We start from the raw sequence: 21660 nt of genomic DNA on the forward strand, positions 1-21660 counted from the left end.
AGGACGGCAAATCTATTAATGTGTAATATATTATTGCATAAGTGGGATTTATCTCATGTTCTCACTTTAATATATTAATCATTACTAAAGACCTGAAATTAATTATTTTCAACCTTTAAGCAAAGGGGATGACTTGTGAAAGTACAAAAAGTAAGTAGAAAAAATAATTCTTTCCTTCAGCTATACTTTCATTTCACAGAATGCCAATTACTGCAAAGTAGTTCTTACTTTAATCAGCAGTGAAACATAGTTACTAAGCTTAAGCTTAGGGTGCCTAAGAAACAAGATTGTTTTTTCTGGAATGAATGATCATTATTTATAATCTCCATATAATCTTTAATCACTGTGGAAAGAATTGTGAATGATAAAAGAGCTAAAATAGAATAATTTATATCAATGTTCCTTAATAGAATGAATCGAGTATTATACAGTACGGAAACTGGTTTCACAATTACTGTGATAACACAATAAGCACAAACCCATGTTTATAAAACATAAATTGTAATGTCAAGGTAGTGACATTATCAGGTAAATTTAGTCTGTGTGTAAATGACCAAAAATGTCAGTATTTAGTAATGGCTGCACATGGCTTTCTTAGTTGGATATTAGACTCCCTCTAATATTGTTTATTTATTGTAGCTCAAGGGAGTGCACAAATCTGAAGCCATAGCCTACGATCTTACTAGATCTCCTAAACCTGAATAAGTTCAGAGTGTACCTCATGTGGAAAACTCAACATTAATGGCATTGCGTGCTGTTGGTACAGCCTTCTTAATGAGTACAAACAGTCAGTAAAAGTAATGGTTTTAATGTTACTTCATATATTTCGATATTCTTTAATGGAAGAACTTAATCAGTTCAGTTCTGTGGTGTAGTTTTCCTTCTCAGAAAACGTATTGTTTCAACAGGTTGAGAGGAGATTGTTAGCTTGTAATATCCAGATAAAGCAGGATGGGAATGCACAATGTAGAAGCAGCTGGTTAAGAAAGACTAATAGGTTGTTCTGCTCTTCTTTATTCATTCATCAGGAAAAGCCCTCACTGGGAGCCATCATACTTTCTCACCTTCCTTTCTGCCCTGCAGTTCAACCAATGTTTGAAGTCCGAATACATAACCTGTTTTTGAAAACAGAACATTTTCTCTTTGAGACAAATTTATCAGGGGCTGCCTTTTGGCATCTGAGAGATGGAATGTGTGATAAAGTAAAGTGTAAGGAGGCAACTTAACAAGATTTTAACTTAGCAAGTGGAGTCTGCAATACAGATGTAACTCACTAGTGATGTCCTGTGCAGATCATGTATGATCCTAGTAGATCATGTATGTGTTCAGTGTCAAAAAAAAAAAATAAAAAAAAATCTGTTTACTGTCTTTTCCTTACACACGATTGGAGAATGAAGTAATCCTAGATGTTTCTCTGAAAGAAACACGGTATCCGTATCATGAGAACAACATCATACACTGGAATACTCTTACTAAACCCAAGAAATACCGAGGCTAGGGAAAGGATTTTGAAATTAAGTGTAATAATTTCTATCCCACACTGATGGATTGCTATATGACATTTTATTTTAATCTAAAAAACTCTGGTATTAAGGGCAAGACAATTTGTCTAGGCCTCAGACAAGGTGAGATCTAGTCTGATAATCAAGGATCTGAGAAGACTGGAAAAGAGTCCTTTAATTGACTTAAAATAATTTAGAATAAATGAGAACATGACATGAGCAGACATGAGAAGTTTAGAGGTGAATGAGCACAGACTTGGAAATAACCTGAAAAACAATTAGATTTCTCAAAATGGTGAACTGGAAAAAAAAAGCCCACCTTACTGTCTTTGACAGTTGAAGTGAGCTAATCATGTAATAGCAATGTAATGTCATTGCACAAAGCCTGAATGTAATAACAGCAATCTTAATGAGAAGATATGAGAAGGGATGATCTCAAGGCAATTTTGGATCCCTTGCATTTCTAAAGTCTTGTATTGCAGAAAAAATTTTGAAAGTGGGACTTTTGGTTGTGACTGTTTTTTCTGTGGGCAGTAGGATTTTTACATTTCAATGTACTCTAAGAAAATCAGAGACAGCGGTGCATTATGGCAGTGCTTCACAAGAAGGAAGCCGTGGAACTGATAAGTTTTACTTCTTTGGATGTGTTTAATTTCTTCATTACTGAAAAGAGAAACTGTATTATTTGCCTTTCATTGGATCTAAGCATGTTGGTATTTTGCCCAGGTTGTTTTGGTTTCTAAGTTCAGAGAAATAATGTGATTTTAGATGTACTATTGTAAATGTGGACTTAAAAGTTTTGATCACTAAGTACTGTCAGTTGTTTAGTCTTTTAGATTGAATTTTTTTCCTTTTTGTATTTTTTTATTCTGCCATATTATGCGAGTTTTTTATTATTTTTATGATCCATTCCACACTTCATTTTGAGTGTTTAAATGGGAATTCAGAATAACAAGATCGTTTCTCTGTGTTGGATTTGATTTCTTTACAGTCACTCTTTACTGTGCTTTTTGTTTTTGTAGCGGTTTTGAGAACAGTTTATGTTTTTTAAAGTGAGAGAGTGTTCACACTGGAAGATCATGAATCTGGACCTGAGAAAGTTGTTCTTATTCCTTTTGATAACTAATTACTTGTTATTCTGTTCTTGATAAATGGTCTTATAATAATTATTGAAAAATGATCTGTGGATTTTTATCCCTGTACTTGTGCACTGACTAGCTTGTTTCAGGTGGAACGCTGTTGAGTAACTGAAGTTAAAAATCACAGTTCAGGAGTCTGTGGAAAGATTTTCTGTCTGAATCTCTCTTTTCTTAGGTTTCACTTGATGAAGTGGCATACAGATTTTTAAGCATACATTACAAACGGGTGCAGACAAAAGCCTTCGGTTTTGTTATGGATTTTATTATGTATTTTGCTGTTTGATTTTTCTGAAACCTCATTTTAACATAGTGATAGAACAGTGATTCCAATTAAAGAAGAATTGCTTTGTAATGAGATATAACAAAAACATCCTAAATTACTCATCATCTGTTGATGCAGTCATTGGGAAGAAAAAGATACCAGATGAAAAGGTGTTAATTGGAATTTTTGATACTTTGCTTGATGCCATTGTAGTCCCTCTATATCTGTGAGGAGAAAGAAAGGCTCGGTTCTCTGCTACAGCTGGAGAAAAATCGTGTTTTTCTGTCTATTTTTATTTCCCAAAAGTCATAGGGTGCATAAGGTACCTCTGCACGAATTCATTACATGGAAAGTAAGGGTTGTAACCCTCACTTGCTCCCAGTGAAACTGTGTTTAAGAACATAGGACTAAGATGGCTCTGGAGTCCTCATCAACCATGAATTTTCCAATTCTTATTTCAGTAGCTAACATTTCACTGTCAACTGCTAACATGTTAAGTGTGATAGGAAAGTTGTACTCTTCTGTTTTGTTAAAAAAAACCAACACCTCTCTTTTTGCTTCAGAAAAATACTTTACATAACATAGAGAAGGAGACAAGAACAATACTGTATTTATGAAGACATCAAGCTCACTGAAAAGTGTTTCTCTTTATATGCTGGAGAATGTAGACATTTTCTGTTTGGGGTTTTTTTTTTTGTTTTCATGTGTGAAAACTGAGACGTATCAGTACAGTAAGTCAATGAAAACAGTAAATCTGAATTCTCTTATAACCAAATACATACATAAATAAAATCCCTCTCAGTTAAGTGACGCTTGATAACTCTATACCATTTTCATTTCAAATAAAAGGAAACAAAAGCATTTGTCACAAGTGCATTTTGGTAAGAAAACCAGTTGGGCCCTGGTTTCTCTCTTGATAACTAAAAACCTAATAATCTTTAAGTATATCCAAATTATTAAGACCTGATCCATGGTCAGTAGAAATAGCTTCGTTACAATCAGAAAGATTTTTTTCAGATTCTAATCCAATATCTGAGTTTTTAGGATTAGTATTACCACAGCCTTGTACTATTGAACCACTTGCCTATTTTTATGTTCTAATGTTGAGGATAGGTAGGATCAATTAATTTGGGGGTTTTATTTGGTGCATGGCTAACCAGTGAGGCTAAGCTTTTCTGGCTTGTGAAGAAAATGCAGAGTTAAAACAAAAAGTCCAAGTGCGGACTTTCATTAATCTCTGATTAGGAAAAGCACAAGCCAATGCTTCCCTATTATTTTTCTAGGTTAAGATTTTTAAGCCTTCGATAAATCCCAAAGATTAATAAGTGAAAAAGAGAATATAAAATGTTTCATCACACTCTCTGAAGCTAATCTTCCACACTTTTATCAGTGTTTTAAGGCACACTGCTACTGCTAAACATGCAGTATTTTGTCACTGTTCTACCTACAGATCTGACAAGGGGCTATTTAATAAAAATCTGTAACGTAAAATATAATTTGGAGATGGGATTTGTGGTCAATTGCATCATCTGAAAAGGAATGACATACAAAAAAGTGCTTTGGAGAACAGCTTCATAATTTCTTTTTCATTTCCTTGATTTGACGCTTCTATAAACAGGCTAAGTGTTGGAGCCAGTTGGGTGCTTGCAGGACTCAAGCAAATATAGTATTGGGTTTTGTTGTTTGTTGTTTTAGGGGTTTTTTGTTTGTGGTTTGGGGGTTTTGCGTGTTTTTTTCTTTTCAACTATGAGAACATGGTGCAGGAGATGACATGGTATTTCATGTTTATTTTAGAAATGGGGAAATCTTCTGTGGAAATCCTCCAGCAGCGTGGTACATTGGTGCACTGTCACAGGCGTCCCACCTCGACCTTGATGTCAGGGGAACACATCCCCTCCTGACTGAGGTAAGGTTTTATCGTCTATCTATAGCAGACCATATACAGCAGGAAAACTGGGAAACTGGCAATGGGAGCAGTCATTCTGCTGCGTTATATTTCTATACGCTTCTGTTAGCATAGGATGGACAGTTACGGCAAAGCGGGCTGAAGATTATAAACCTTAACCTGCTCGCTGTTCCTTAAGGCGTGATTATGTATGTATTGCTAACTTGACTCAGACAGTCCTCTTGAAATTGTGGTTTCTTCTTTGTTTCTTCCTTTGTACTTCAAGCATTTTGCTAATTAATTGCTAGACAGATTCCTACCTGCAACATCTTATCAAGAGAGCAAATGACTCTGCATTGTGTTGCTTATATTTTGTGTTAATTAGTTAAAGATGTTATAACCTTCAGTATTGGATTATAGGGCAATCTGTGACAGAGTGGCTGTACTAAAATTGAAGAGCTTTTTCTATTTTTATCTTACCTCATTTACCTGCTGTCTGATGTTAAATCAAGTAAGTGAAACTGGTAATGCCCTTGTGATAAGAAGGCATGGGTAGCATGCTTAAACACCTTGTTTTCTGAAGAGATCTATGTTATTTTATGGAGAGCAGCTTGTTCTCCAGCTGCACAGAAAATAGATGAAATGTTGAAGGGATACTATTTTCACCATTGTTTCTTCCCTCCTACACCACTTTACTTTCTACCTAGTTAAAAAGGTCATACAGCATATGAATAAGTATAGCTTATGCATTTATGCTTTCTGAGTATGCTAAAACGAACACGGATTATCGCTCTTTCCAGTGCTCCACAACTGAGCACTAGGTGGAGTCAAAAAGAATTGTTTTGACTCAATTGCAAAATAATATAATGATTGCTATAGAAAACCTTTACCTGCTACCCTATGTCTGACAAGAAAATGCTTTTTAACTGTCTGTAGTACACCCATCTAGACCATAGTGTACCCGCAAGGATATTTTCTTGAAAGCTTTGCTGAAACGCAGGTAGATGACTTCTACTGCTGTCCCCTCCTCCAAAGACCTAGTCATTTTATTACAGAGAGCAGGCTGGTCAAGGATGATTTAATTTCTCCAAAGGAGGGATGGCAGTAACCATAGTTTAAGAACAGAATCGTGGTGAAACACTTCAGTTCTCAGTGTTACAATCTCCCAGCCAAATAAAGTTATGAATTATTAAATAATTTCTAGGAAATTGGAAAAGCTTCAGCTCTTCCCCTTCTCTACATAGTATATACTGTTATTAGGACGTTGCTGTGGAAGATGAAAAATGCTGCTTTGAAAAAATGAACCATCAGTGTTTTTATTCCGAGTGCTGTGTGTAGTGAATGGTAATATTTAGGGGCACTTCCTGTGTTAAGTGTATAACGTTGTGAATAGCAAAAGCAGATACTTCCAATAGCTTTCTAAGCCTAAAACGAGATGGAATTAAAGTTTTCAAAATTCCCCTACTGATTGCTTTTCAAGTTTTCCTTGCAGAGTATTCTCACTTAATGCAGGTGCCTATCAATGTGCTTGACAGGCTGTAATCCTGGTATGTCCCATTCTCCAGTGGCGGGGATTCTGATTTCCACTCTGGTGCTAGAGGCTTGCAATACATAAGTTGCAATAGCCAGTGTTTTATGTCCAAATCATATTTGGGAAATAGACCTATATTCCTAATATATGTAGTAGCTGAAATGATTTTTTAACTATCCTAACAGGCTTTCTGTATAGCTCAGATAAAAACCTTAAGGCGTTTGAAAAAGAATAGTAATCGGTTCTGAGTTTTTCATGACAACCCTGTGAAACTATTAGTGCAATGATTTGTTAAACTTTGAGCTTAAAAACACATATAACTCGGAAAATGCAATCCAAGACTAGAGTTAGATAAATGGTGTTTTATAGTGAATACAAAAACTGTATAAATGTTCAGTGAATTTGCTTGTATAGGTTTAAAAATTGCTAAGATACTCATTCAGACCTTCAGAATTGCGAAGCTTGCGGTAGCATAAAAGAACAGAACCTCTTGATGATGCAAAACAGAAGGGCTGAATGTCAATTGCATGCATCTGTGTGCGTGACAGCAACCCCGCAAATGGAGTAGAGGGGTGAAATGTGGTGGCTTTTATTAAACGTTAGAAATAATGCTCGATATATTTATATCTTAAACACAGATTTTCAGTTAGTGCTTTGAAAATCACAGACAAAATTGTAGTATGTGCCTGTTTCATTCTTAAAGAATTTTTACGGTTTTTCCCAAGCAGGCTCTCAACCTTCTGATTAAAATACACGGAAAAAGAATATAAGACTGTGATATATGTTGAAGCAAGGACATTTTAACTTAAATTTTGTAATTTCTTTTATATTCTTAAAGAAGGACACAAATACTTGATAATGTTAAAAATGAAATAGCATGAAGAAAACAATTTATTTGAGCTCTTGGGATTTAAAATGTGCAGATAGCCAATACTGACCAATTTTTTAGGGGAGGAATTATAAGCAGACTGAGGTCTGTATGGTAAATCTCATCCTGAAAAAACTTAGATGGATGAGTCATAAGCCTCTGAAAATGAGATTTGTAATGGAAACACCAAATCAACTTTTACTATAGTGTCAGGAATATGACATTATAATAAAGTACACTGATGTATCTGTATTTGCCTTTTGCAAACATAATGAAACTGACTTCAGCGTAGAAGGTGCCAGGATATTCCATCCACATCTGCTGTTTTACAGTATAATATAACAATATTCAGACATATAATGCTAGGTGTTATGTATGTGCGCTAGGATGGAAGACAACCAACAGAATTTTTTTAATAATGACTAGAATAACAACTCTGCAACTTGCTGTATGAAATATGGCACCTATCCTCTTCTGCACGGGGACAAGTTGGAAGTCATCAGTGCTTTTTATAGCAAATATTAATGACAATACCAGTAGTGCATACTGGGGGGCTGTTTGGCTTATCTCCTGTCTGACCTAGGACAGGCTCAGTGGGAACCCATCCATACTGTGCTGCTTTATTGCTGGCATTTAGTTTTGAATGTCTGCCACTGCTCTTGGCAGGACTCGGGCTTTTCATTGTCCCCACTCCCAACTAGGGTGTGCAGTTCGGGAACTGGAGTCCAGGACTTGGGTGAGTGCACATGAACAGTTGTGTTGGATCCCACCAATCCAGAACGTGGGCAGAGGAGAGAAACTGAAGACGTATTTTCCCAGTGCACTTTTCTCATCCTGCACTGACCTGTGTCTCAAGAATTTCCAGTGACATCTTTCTGTTTGATAGCTTTTGATATTTTTTTTCTTATCTCTAATCACACTTTATTTGCTGGCAGGAGGGAGGACTTGGAGCTGTGCCCAGAAGACACGGTGAAGGCCAGTGCCCTGTGAGGGGGTTGCACTGGAGAGGGCGAGTGGCTCCAGACTGGCTGCTCGGAGAGCTCAGGGCCCTTCACCGCTGTTGCAGAAAGAGCAGCTGCCCTCCCGCTGCCCCGCTGTGGAATTCCCTGCTGTCAGCACAGCCGGTGATGCTTGTGCCGGAGAGGAGGCACCACACACAAAGAAGCTCTGCAGGTGAGAAGTGCAGGAGTTGCTCTGCAGATGCTTTTTCCAGGCAAAGTGGAGCGAGTTAGTCAGGAGGGGCCTTCACTGTCTGCTGCATATTGTCTCATGAGGGCCAACCCACTGATGCACCCGCGGGAGATGGCTGAGTCTGTCCATGCTGCTGCTGCAGGATTAACTTCACTTTCAGGGATGGGAATGTAATGCTATTGTCTCTTTTGTGGCAGAAAAAAAGTCATTTCTGCTTGCATGGAAGAAAGGCTTGAGCCAGCCGTCTGGTGGAATTTCTTCTGCTTTGTTGTGAGCTATACCCTACACCAAAATCGCGGTAGCCCTTTTTCTGGCGGAGTCTGTCTCCATTGCGTACGTTCAAACCGGGGCTGTCATCCAGCCTAGCCCAGGCATTGCATACATTCCTTTATCTGGTTCCTCAGACAGAGAGCAAGACGAGCAGAGACAGACAGCAGGACAGGCGCATCCTAAGCCGAGCGAAGGCTTTACAGGTTAAACAAGCTGAAAAAGTAGGGAGGCTTAACAGAGGGAACAATATTTATCTAGAGTACTAAATACAGTACAAACCAAATTTGTTAGCAAAAGATGTGGGGATATTGGTCACATTTGTTTTATTTATGAGTCATTTCTGTTAACAGAATTCAACTACTGATTATTAGACTTAGTAATTTTTTCCTGCTGCCATCTCCCTACTTACTCTGGCTGTTCCTTCTTTTGAAACTTAACAAACTAACAATTAATTTTCATTTTCCATAACATATTTCTGGGTTTGCTTTACAGAGAAATGGGGGTTTTCTACTATATGTCTGAAATAATACTTTGGTACATAAAATCAACAAAAAATGGAGTAAATAGCTAAGAACATGTGTGGTAACGGATATCTGAGAAATTTAGAAACAACTATTCTAATTAATCTTGTATAATGAAAAATAATTAAAAACTGCACTGTAATGGTTTAGCAAAGAATCTATGTCAATTAACACACTGAAAATAAGTTTAGGCCAGATGACGTTTTGCACCAGCAGGTGCTGGTCCATTACAATCCCAGTACAAAAGGCACTCAGACTTTGTAAAGTACCATTTAAAATGCTATTTATTAGAGCTAATGCTATAAAGAAAGGGGCAATAATTTAGATAATCCCATGTCTTTTCAGATACTGGGAAACCTGAGGTCTGCAGCACCAAACGTGTCCCATTGGGGCGCAGTGCACCGTGTGGGTCCCATCCCTGGAGAGGGCTGCCCCATTTTGGTTATTACAGCTCTTACAGGATTTTCTTACAAGAAAGCAACCCTCGGTCATATCTACTGTCAGATAACAAAGATGCTTGCATGGGAACTTGTGCCAACTTTGTCATTTTAAACAGTTTTCTTGAGAAACTTGTATACTAAACTGAGATTCAAAATCTGATAGAGCAATTGCACTCGTTATGTTGCTTTATTCCCAGAGAAGACAAAATAGCACACTTGTTTTTCAGAAGACTTCTACTTTTCAGAATTAATCCTGGCCACGAAGGGTATATACACTATGCCAACATCTATGGAACTACTGCAAATAGCTGTTAAGTGAGAGGAGATTCAGCCAGTCCTTCTTTATTTTGGTCTAGGCAATTTAGTCTTTCCTCTTAGCTAATAGATCATGATCAACAGCTATAAAAATAGCTTTAAAGTTATGTTAGATTGGAAACCAAAATGTATAGACTTTCTCTTAAAGGAATACCAACCTTCAGAATGCTGTTTCTTCTTTTCTTTTAAATTTCAGAAACGCTTGGAGTGATTTAGGTATCTAAATATTTTAAGTTTTTTGAAATGGCCTGGGGCATGCCAGACGTCTGCCAGGAGCTGGCAGATAAAACACAGACCTGACAGAACATGTTCACCCTCCTGGGTGAGGGTGTGAGTGAAATGGCACCAGACACCTACGTTCAAGCACCCAAACTGCCCCCCATGCAGTGTGCTCGTTAGCGTTTCTGTTGTAACTGAGTAGAACATTTTGACCAGTGTATAAAATCGAGTTTTTAAAACCAGGCAGCTAAAGCTGTACTATACACTGCAACTTTGAAAATTATAGTAGGGGATCCAAGTATGAAAAAGTCTGGTTTCCATTCATAACTCCATCTGTATAATGATTATAAGGGACTTAATCCATTGCCCATTGATTGTATTGCTTGTTGGATTGTGTCTCAAAGTGCTTGTACTTTTTTTATTGTTTGGTTGGGTTTTTTTTGCGATTAGCTTAATCTTTGCACAACAATGATCCAGGTACAAAATTCTCATTGGTTAAAATAAAAGCATCTTTTAGAGAAAGGTTGAATATGTCCAAGATCCTTAGCTGGCGTGTTTCCTCTTATAAAGAGAAAATTAGAACTGCCTTGTTGTCCCCTTTTCATTAATGCGTGTACTGAAAGAGTTTGCTTTTCAAAGAATTTATTTATATACGCATAAGCATAAAAATGCTACCAGAGAACAAAATGTCAAATGAAATATTTTCTCTATGCACACAAACATTTCAGAGTCATTTCTTGAATTCAGATCCACTTGAGAACCAATAAAAGATATCTGGAAGGCAGTGAATGCAATTACTTCTTAACACCCCTTCCTCTGGCTCCAAATGTCAAAGATACATAGAGACAAATGTTTAAATTAACTGAGAAATATCTTCACTTGTTCTGAAATATTAACTTTTAGACCTTTACTCATTCTCTTATTATATTATTATTTTATTTGTTTGGAAGCTCTGGAAAAGGCGTTTTTATGATCAAAACTTTCAGATCTTAAGTAATGTATTCTAGGCAGGAGCTGTCACAATGTATTAGCCTGAGTATGACAATGTTATTCAACTAGTGATCTGAAGCATGATGTTATTCAACTGCTTTCCTATTAGTGAATTTAATTGTGCCCAAAATCATGAGACAGTTGGATAATTCAGACACTTTGATAATGCTGTGGAATAATTTATATTTTATTCTACTTTTATGGCTTCACATTGGCCATACTTGCCCTTTATAGCTGATGGAAGCATGGGTTTTCTATTTTGCTGGAACTTTTTGATATTAAAACCAGAACAAAAATATCTCATTTCAAAATAGAAAAGTAACATTTTTTAGATTTCTTGAACAAGCAAAAATTAGGAATTATGTATAATTTAATAAAACTGTACATGTTGTATTTTTCCATGCTAAGGTAGACAACCTGGGATTGCAACCCGGTACAATTACTGTAGTCTTGGAAAATGCTGTGTCAGACCTCGCCAAGAAGCTTTATCTGCTTGGTCATGGTTTTGTGCTTGTCTTTGCCTGTCTCATCCCTCTACTTCTGTGAGACTGTCCAGGAGCTTGGGTAGATCATGATGAGAAGATCCTACCAAGAGCTCCATACGCAGCACACGTCCATCAGTTCTGCTTCTCTGCAGTAACTAGCCCTGTGTCTCAGTAGCAGGTGTCTGTTTCCAACACGCTGGGGGTAATTCTCCACAAATCTGCCACAGCTGTGGGGAAAAAGAATGCTCAGATGCCTCAAGAGCAGCCTGGTAACTTACTTTTACCAATCCTTAGCTGTACATCAGTACAGCTGGAAAAGTAGTGGTGGGGAAAGTGCATAAATTAGCAACAAATGAGTCACTTAGCTATTTGAACAGCCAGGCATTAAGCTTTAGATCCACCTTCTGGATATGATTTCGCACCATAAAAGAACTGTAAAAAATAGGTAATCCTCTCCGTGGCACTAGCCCCTGACCCTAGGAATTGTATTAAGGTCCTCTGTGATGCTTCTTCCCAGGTTTGGCTGGAGTCTGCATTCGGGTGGAGGAGCTTCTGAGGCTGCCGACCCTTTTGCTGCAACTTGGATGGAGAGGCTGGAATGCTGCACGTGGCTTTTGTTACAGCAACCCCCACTGCTTCTGAAGAGGGTAAGTCATAAATAGGGGCTTTTCTCATGAGTAAACCAAGCCAAAGGAATCATGCTTGTGTGATTCTGCTGCCTCTAGGTTGCTATCTTTTAAACCTTTTGAAGGTAATTCTTCACAATTTAGGCTTAACAAGAGTCACAATAACTATATTTTCATTTGATTACCGTACCAAAGAATAATGAGGTTCATAATAACTTCTGTGCCCTGTGAATATAACTTACAAACATAGATGCCTTACCTCTATTCTATCCTCAGTCCTATCATGTCTTGACAGATTTGACATGCCTGCTCTTGCTAAAATAATGGAATTTCCACTTTTACTAGTAGAATGAACTTTAGAAAGTGTTTAATCATAGATGTTGTGCTCTGGAGGACCTTCAGAACTCAACTAATTTGGAAAGTTGATATTCTGAAGACAAAATAGCGTCTTAGTTATTAAAGGAAATTATCTGTACAGGAGGAAAAAAAGCTTTAAGTCTTTTCCTTCCAAATCTCAAGTGGTTAATGCATGACTCTGCATGAATCAGAAGGATTCATTTGATTCCCATGCTGACCTCTTCCAGAAAATTTAATTTCTCCATCTCAAACATATTATTTTTCTCTAATACAAAAGAGCACTAACCTGAACTTTATTGTGCCCCTTTTACAATTAGTCACCCTTTTGTTGCATTAATCTTTTAAAGTAAATGGAAGGATTAGTGTTTGAACACAATACAAAGGGAAGTCTGAATACAAAATAATTGTGGACGCTCTCTGTATTTTAGTTTGTATTATAGTGGGCTACTGATAAGTTTTTGACTTCATTTAATCTCTGATTTTGGTTTTGATCCCACGGGTCAAGAATTAAAACAAGTATTCTGTTTATAGACTTAGTAGAGATCAGGGGTATGTTGTAATTACATCTGAGAATAGGAGATAAGCTTTTATCCCTAATAAGGCTGATTATTAAAAGGATGCATATGGCTAATTCACTAATGATAATTCTAAAATATGAGTGTCTGCTTGAAGTGAAGACTGGGACACCTTTGGCTCCAATTCCTTCCAGAAAGGCCCAGAGTAACAGTTCACTTGCATAAATAATCCAGAGGCAAACTGGTATCATTGATGTCAGAATCTTCCTTGTGCCGCTTTTTGAAAAAAGTTTTTAAAAAAATGGATCTAAAGTGGAAAGCTAGAAAATGAGTTAGAAATATTTTAAAAACTGTAAATGGTGGGTCACATCTCAGTACACCTTTGTGAAACTAATTCCAAATGACAACCTTTGTTAGTTAATGTCGAGAAAGAAGGAATTTTAAAACATGGGTGATGACACTAGATTTTTTGGCGTTCATCTCTTTTTTTGCAGTTGTGCTACTGTTTGATAGGAAACTATGCGTTGTAAGAACTTGTGTATGGGCCTGTTTTGGCTTGACTGTAAATGGTTTTCTATTTCTGGTATAACAAAGCCCTTGAAAATAATCTCTGTTTCATTTCAAAGTGTTTTGCTGTTTCACACATTGGGAAAGTGAGTCCTTATTTCACCAATTCCATTTCCATGAAGATTTTAATAGATGTTAGTTGATGACACCTTAGAGCAAATATAGTGACTATTAGAATTTTGAAAATCCACTACTTATACACGACGAGCTTGCGGCTTTCTGTATATAGTGTGATGTAGTAGCTGCAAGAATATAAATTTGTCAGAAACTGAGTGAAATTCAGTTGAACTTCTCATGAATACGGTGAGCAGATCTTTTAAGAATTTTAGCAGATCTTCAATCTGATGAGGAAATATCACAATAATTACTTTGAGTTTGGTTGAATTCGGCCTCAGCCCTTCCTCTATTGCTTATTGATTGTAATATTTGAGGGTAAGTTTACTTCATAAGGTTAATTAGGGTTGTATTTTGTTTGTTAAAGAGGTACCTTTCTGTTCCCTGGAGTGCTGGAAAGAACTTCTGTGTTCAAACTAATATCAGTAAGGCAGTTCACATTAGAATATGCATTTATACTAAAAGCTATCAGGGGACACAATACACTGCTGTGTTCGTGATCAAATGAAGAATTAGGATTGTAGAAAAATAACCAAAAAGATCGGGAGAAATTGATAGGATGAAATTTCTCTATTCAGAGTAGTGGAATGATTGTGAATTGTGAACTAATTCATAAAAGCTGTGTACTGCTTGTAGAAAATTAGAAGAAACAAAAAGATTGCATTCATGAAAGAAATCAATTTGTAAATGTTTCCAAAGAATCGGTGTCATTAGAAGAAATGAATGAATACATGAATACAATACAGATGTACAGAAATTATAAATAGTGACATGAGTTCATCATTTTAATGAACTGCTTTGAATATGTTTCTACAAATTCCATTGTTTGACTTAGCTATAATAATACAACAGAATATGGTTGTTATTGATATGTGCAACTGAAAGACAGGGAAAAGATATCAAAGAATAGTAATCTTCACTGAAATGTAAAAAGTGCAGTCCCTGCCAGTCCAATCAGTGATAATGCCTGCCTGTTGAAATTTATTTATTATTTTACGTATTAGAGAACAACTTAATAGATGAAAGTGGGAAGCAAATTATAAGAAGTTTGGAGGTAATAAGAGACATTGAGTGTTGCAATCAGTTGTGAACCGGCTAAGGCAAAATTTAAATGCTAGAAATACTGTAAATTCAAACATCACATTGATCAGTCACTATTAAGAATTAGCTGAGAAGACCTTTTTCATTCATTTGATTGATTGAATTCTGGAAGATACACTAATAATGTTAATATCTCTTATCTAATGAGCTTCTATTTGTGAAGTTGCCTGCCTGTTCTCTCAAACCTCTTAAAAGGACTATGTAAATTTAGAAAAAATCTGTGAGCATTTATGCCAGACAAATATTCTTGAATTCATACCTGATTCTCGATGCAATATTATTACCGGAAAGGCTACTAGTAGTCAGATAAATGATGCTATATTCTGTAATAACGTATACTAAACTCTCTACAAGATAGATGGTGTATGAAATGGTCACTTCTGTGTATTGTTCCAAACCCAGCACAATCTGTAATACTTTATTATTTCTAAAAAGCTGTCCCCGAGTTCAGCCTTGGAGGAATAAACAATCCAAAGAAACACTAACTTGCTTCCAGGAACAGAGAGAACTGCTCTATTACATTTAACTTGTTTAAATAAACAAATAACCACTGCAAGCATGTTCAAAGCAATCAGCTATCATGACTATAACCTCCTAGGGACGAGGGTGAGATCTCTGATCACCGAACTATCTCACTTAATCACCAAGGCTGCTCTGTGTCCTTTGGCTAATCACATTATACTATTACCATCTCAGCTGGCTAGATTATTGCAAAACTCCAGAAGGCAGTGCTGGGATAACTCTTCCTGTTGCCTTCCAAACTCGAGAGAATTTGAAAAAAAAAAAAAAAAAGAAAAAAGTAGTCAAAGTGTTTCAAAAGAATTAGTGTGTTTTTGAGAAGGTTTAGAGAGGATTGAAGGTGGCTTCCAGCTACTCGGTATAATAATGCTTAACACCGGAGTGCTGCAAGGAGAGTAGAGATGGTGGCATTTGTTTCTGGAGGTGAAGAGTTTCCTGTTTGGAAGTGTTAATATCAGTGTGGATGGCAGTACTCTGTGCTGATACTCAGTCTCCTGCTAAAACTCTCAAAGAGGCACTGCGATTATATTTAGTTTTGCCAGGGCATTTCACAGTGGGCGAATGAAAGAAAGGTGAGAAGCACTGACCTTCCTGATGAGATTGCTTCTTCCTGCAGCAAAGTTCCCCCACAAACTCCGTTAGTGTTGCACAATATGTAGAATTAGCAAGACACGCCTATCCCCCACCCCAAATTACACATTTGCATATAAACTACCATCAAAACGAATACCTTGTAATAGGAAATGTTCCCTCACTACAGCCAGAGATGCTCTGATAATGAAGCATTTTCTTCTACAGATGTCTAAAGGATATTGTGTGACAAAAGCTGGACAAGCTAAAATTTGGACATTAGGGATTTGGCCTGAGTTTTCTAAAGAAAAAAAAAAAAATGAAGGATTTGATTCTGTAGCAAAAGCACACTCTCATTTCCTTTGACTTACGAGTAACATATTCTGAACTTTCCCCAGTATTAGTTATCTCTCCAATTAAGGTGAGAGTGATCAAAAGAGCCTTTACTGTGGACTCCTATTCCTGGGTCCTTCTATGAAAGGCAGTTTGTTAACTTTATAGCTCTACATTTCAAGAACTCACAGGAATGCCCGAGAAAGTCTAGGATCTACCTAACCAAGCGGTGTTGATTATATTTGCTCCTTCATTTTACCATTACTAAAGATGTTTTATCAACATGATAACTTATAGAATAGAATGGTCAATTGATAAAAATCCACTTTACATGAAATACTAAAGAATTTGCATATAAATAGGTTTTTATATTTAAATGCCCTGTGGGTGAATGTGATCCAATATCCCTCAGAAATCAAAATCCTGAACTGTCTCATTTAAAGTTTGCCTGCTAAAAATAAGGTGAAGTTGGACAGCTTTTGATTAGCATGACATTCCTTTCTGGAGAGCGCTTACAAGACCAACAAATCACAATTCAATTAAACTGTGCCCCGTATAGTACTTTCAATGTATTCTTTGCGGTTTCTTTTTCCGGCATTCACACTTACCCTATTTTTTTCTTGATTCATTTGGCAAGACTTTGCATGTAAATTCCCGTGAGAGAGACAAATGAGGAACATTTTAAAAACTTGATTGCAGATCTTGCTGCTTAAGACACAGGCATTATCCCATGTCTGCCATTATGTCAGCTGGCTCTTTAACAATGAAATAAAGAAGTAACAATTAGGCTGTATTTACATTTCTCTAGTGGCATTGTTTGCTCCCCTATAATTAAAGGATCTGCCAGCTTTTCAATTATGAACTCCTATTTTTAGGCCGGTAAAAACTTAACACAGGAATCCACGCCAGGGCTTTTCAAGCAGTGAAACCCAGCCCGCTTTGTGCAGACAATAAACTGATTAAAGCCGGGGCGGCGCTGCCTGATGTGGCCGAGCACCCGGGAAGCTCTTGTAGCTCTGGACCCTGCTCCAGTCACAGCAGGGAAGCACTCGGGCACTGCTGCCCTATTCTTGCTTGCAGCTACAGCCCCTTTGTGGCTCGGAGCTGTGGCATGGCATGTAGGGCGATATCCCCTGCACTCCCCCAGGACCCTATGCCCATTAACCGTCTCTCCTCTGGCTTGTACCTTTCCTCGTTAAACTGCAAATTCTTCAGTATATTTTTACAAGGTGCGTATGTGCACTCACGTGCGTACCCCAAATTATTTAAGCTCTAGCGTAGTCTCCTTAAAGAGTGATCAGCAGCTGCCCCTTCCCCATCCAGAAGCAGGCTGCAGATGTGCCCCAGTAAGCCCTGACATGCTGAGCTGCTGCATGTTCTGCGGGACCTTCTCTGGCTGTAATTGGCTTTTTTTTAAAAAAAAAAAACCATCTGAAGATGAGCAAAATAACTGTGAGAAAGCTAACTTCTCTAGGGCAAGTAGTTTAATGTGGCATGACAATTGCATTTAAATTTTAACACTAAACAAAGTTGTATCAGTTGGATTAATACCCTGAACATTTTTAGGTATCACAAAGTAAATCTAAGTGGAAAACCAGCAGCCACCGAGAGATCCTAGGAAATTTCCACAGAGATGTTTTCTAAGAGGAACGGCACTTAGTGTTTTGGTTGATTATCTTGAGGATATATGCTTTTCCAGTGAGCAGGTGAGAAATGCATTTCCTATATACTGTCAATACACGGGAGTGCCGGGAGCTGGGTCTCCCTGGAGCTCTGGTTCTGAGAGCTGTTCTCCCTAGCTCCGGGGTGCATTGAAGCCCAGAAATAGTGCCAGTGCTCACCACAGGGGAATAAACCAGGAGAGAATCAGCAGTGGGAAGCACCCTTTCTTCTGTCGGCTAAACTGCCCAATATATTTGAAGGGACCTTAGGTCAGATAAAGTGGGAAATGATGCAGGAGGAGGTACTGAGGGCTTGCCACCATCTGTGGCGGGAGTCTGGCAAAAGCCAGCAGGACCGGGGACAAGCATCTCCCCCTGTTTGTCTATGGGAGGAATGCTTGCAGAAAGAAGGTGGAAAAGTGATGTATGTTCATTTGCAAATTAATGAATTACATACAATTATTTTTCATTCATCTCCATTAGGCCGTTAGGTACTAGGTCCTGTGATGCACCCTGTATGGACACCTGTAAGTGGATGCAAAGCATGACATACCTCTTTACTCTCTGAGTCTATATTAATGCCTTTTTTCACTAGGTATGTGCTGTGTATACTGGGAGCACTCAAGCTTTGATTAAACTAAATTCAATCCCTGAGTCTTTCTAATGAACTGTAAAACTCACTCTAATTTACATTCAAACATCACTATGCTCTCCATGCTGTAATTATATTAATAATGATCTATCTGAAGGCTTCTTAAGTTTTATAGGACTTTTACTTGTAATTATAAAAATATGGAAAAGAGATAAGGGAACGAAAATAAGGGAACAGGAAAGCATGGAAAGAAGCAGCAAGCTAGGAGAGGATAGAAAAGAATCTGGAAGGACAGCAAGAGCAGAGAAACTGTAGTAGCAGGGCAATGTAATTGTAAAGCCTTGTCAGAATCACTTTCTTGCATAAATAAAAAAAAAAATCAGAAGACAAGAATCATATTGTTTTATGAAAGTAGCAGCCTTTTCCTTTAAAGTTCAGGTCATTAGAGAATAAATATATTTAGTGTTTTTTCTTCCTTTTGTGTGAGCAGTATGAGATCTACAAGGAGTTAAATTCTAGCTGGCTATGAAATTACCTCAATTTTAAGTCAAGCTCCTGGGATAGGTTTAAAATGCTAATCCTTTCTTTTTTTTTTTCTCTCTGCTTTTGATGAACAATTTCTTATGCTCATTTCAATGAGAAATAATGTCAAAGTGTTCAAAAAACAAGCGTTTTAATTCTAAGCGTATCCCCGGAGATAGCACTGATATAAAAGTAATTTTTTATCCAGTTAGGATTTGAATTGTAACTCTTTGTGGTTTTTAAATCAAAAGTCGAAAAGACATGGTAATAGATATTATGGTATTTTGGCAGGTTAATGTAGTATGTCATATCATATTTGTGTCCTGTGGTACAACATACAATACACACTGAATTTTATTGTTATTTAAAAATGTTCTGGTGCTTTATGATGTGCATTACATTGCAGAAATGGGAGGTAAACATTAACAAAATTGCAAGAATATGAGTCTTCTCTGGCTCGTTGTAAAGTAATATGATAAAAATTCAAAACATAGTATTATTTTCTGACTTTGTTTTTTGCTGTTTTTTTCTCTATAGAATATTCTCTCTCTTTCTTTGCATAATGTTTATTTAAACACACAAAAAGATAGATTAGGCTTTATTTTGAAATGGATTTCCTTCTTCTACAGCACCCCCCTTCTCTTTCTCCAGTAAAATTCTGTTTCTGAATTAAAATTTGGGGTTTGTTTCCCAGTAAGCATTTTGCAAGCCTGACATGAATAGTGTCATGCCAAAGAAAAAAAAAAAAACAGTGAAAAGAAAAAATATTATCTTGTTTTGATAGTTTTTTTTTTCTTCTGAGGGATTATACAAACCTTTGATTATCATGGATATTATTATGCTCCCAGTGATTTGTCCTGTCATCTTAATTCCTGTTACCAGTTACCAAGTGACAAAGCAGCTCTTGAGGATCAACATAGCATACTTTCTCAAATTATTAGTCTTATTTTCTTCTTATTGTGCTTTCATTCTCCTAAACCTCACAGTGAAAAGGGTTTTTATTGTTGTGACAATAAGATGGGATAAGGAAAAATACTCAAAGTCACAGCAAGAGTTTAAGGAGAGGTTGTCAGAGTCAAACGGACTGACAAGGGAAATGAACGTAGTTAGAGAGTGTTGGATGGATGGGAAGATGAACATAAGAAATGGGAAGACTACATAAATAATTTACAATAATAACTTGTGTAAATAATGTGTGACTGAAATATAAGACAGGTCTCTACCCTCAGGCACTAACAAGCTTTTAGACATATGACAGCAAATAATGGTAAATAACTTGCTGTTCAGGGAGAATGATTATCCCATGTGATGTCTAATGAGAGGCTGGCATGTTGAAAATACCCTGTTATGATTTTAGCTGTATTTAAAAAATAAGAACTGAATAAAATGTGAGTAAATGCACAGGAAAAGATATGAGAAAGACAGCAGCGTTAAAAGGCCAGGCATAAGTGTATGCAGGAAAGACCGATTCGGTGCTAGGCAAGGAAGGCTGTTGCAGCATAGGGGGGTGGTATTAGCTAAGGTTGCCCAAGAAATTTGTTCAATTTAGGAATTTTGGGGATTGCGGGAAGAAGAAATGAGATGTAACAAAACTGCATGCAAAACATAAGAGAAAATGACTGACTTGGTGTTGTGCATAGAAAAGAGAAAATAACGCGAGAACTCACTGAAGGGTTGACATAGCAAAAGGACTGGAAGAGCGTGCTTTGCAGCCGAGAAATGGATGAACTTCAGTTGAAAAACAGTTACATGGCATGAGAGATGGCCAAGAGTGGACAAAAGCAGCATTAGTAATTAGAAAAGGGTGATTGGGGAAGCAGTGGCCCTTATTCAGGTCTCTGTCACCTATGCAAGTCCAGAGTATCTTCACTGATAAAGGGGAGGAAACAGTGAGATTAAATAAACATTGCACAGAGATAAAGAAATTAAATTCAAAATATTTGGACTATACTGCTTCCATGAATAATGAAGTGAAAAAAAAAAGAGAAAGAATAATCATTCCTTTATGCTCTGAGCATATATTTCTGTTTCATGCATAGATGAAAAGTTATTAGATTTATATTTAAATATAGAATATTATGAATAAAAAAATTCTAATGTGTTTTTCAATGTTACTTTAACTTAGTGTTGGGAATTTACCTGTTAAATTGAGGTGCATAGAAGACTAAAGCAGTAGAAGCTGTCTTCAACTCTGCTGAAGTAATTTACAGCTGTCTCTGCAATTGTCTTCATTTCTTTAAGATGACAGAGTGTCCTTTTTGTAACCGTTATCATACATCATTATGTAAATTCACAACACCATATAGAAGGATAAATGGCAACATTCACTTTCATTTAGGCCAAAATAAATACTAGTTATTGGCAAATGCATTTTGTTCATCCCTGAACTCACCTCTCTGGGAATAAAGAAAAGATGAGACTACTTGTCTAAACAGTTAATAAATAATTTAAAAGCAGAGTAGCAAGAACATTATCCTAAAATCCACATACAAATAGAAATAAATTTGTGTACAAATACAAATTAACTTTTGAGGCACCCATATTTCATGAACAAATACCAGTATT

The 21660-nt window shown here is 36.9% G+C and overlaps 1 long non-coding RNA gene across 1 annotated transcript in view; it reads left to right on the forward strand.

Annotated features, from left to right (window-relative positions):
• The first annotated feature begins 8325 nt into the window (after nucleotides 1–8325).
• Nucleotides 8326–21660, forward strand: part of LOC309671310 — a 35432-nt gene continuing 22097 nt past the window's right edge. The window contains exons 1-2 of the long non-coding RNA XR_014269123.1: nucleotides 8326–8360; nucleotides 12136–12265. This is a non-coding gene — a long non-coding RNA (uncharacterized lncRNA). The remainder of the gene's footprint in view (nucleotides 8361–12135; nucleotides 12266–21660) is intronic.

This window comes from Vanellus vanellus (assembly GCF_965231255.1).
Source record: "Vanellus vanellus genome assembly, chromosome: 4".
Classification (NCBI taxonomy): Eukaryota; Metazoa; Chordata; class Aves; order Charadriiformes; family Charadriidae; genus Vanellus; species Vanellus vanellus.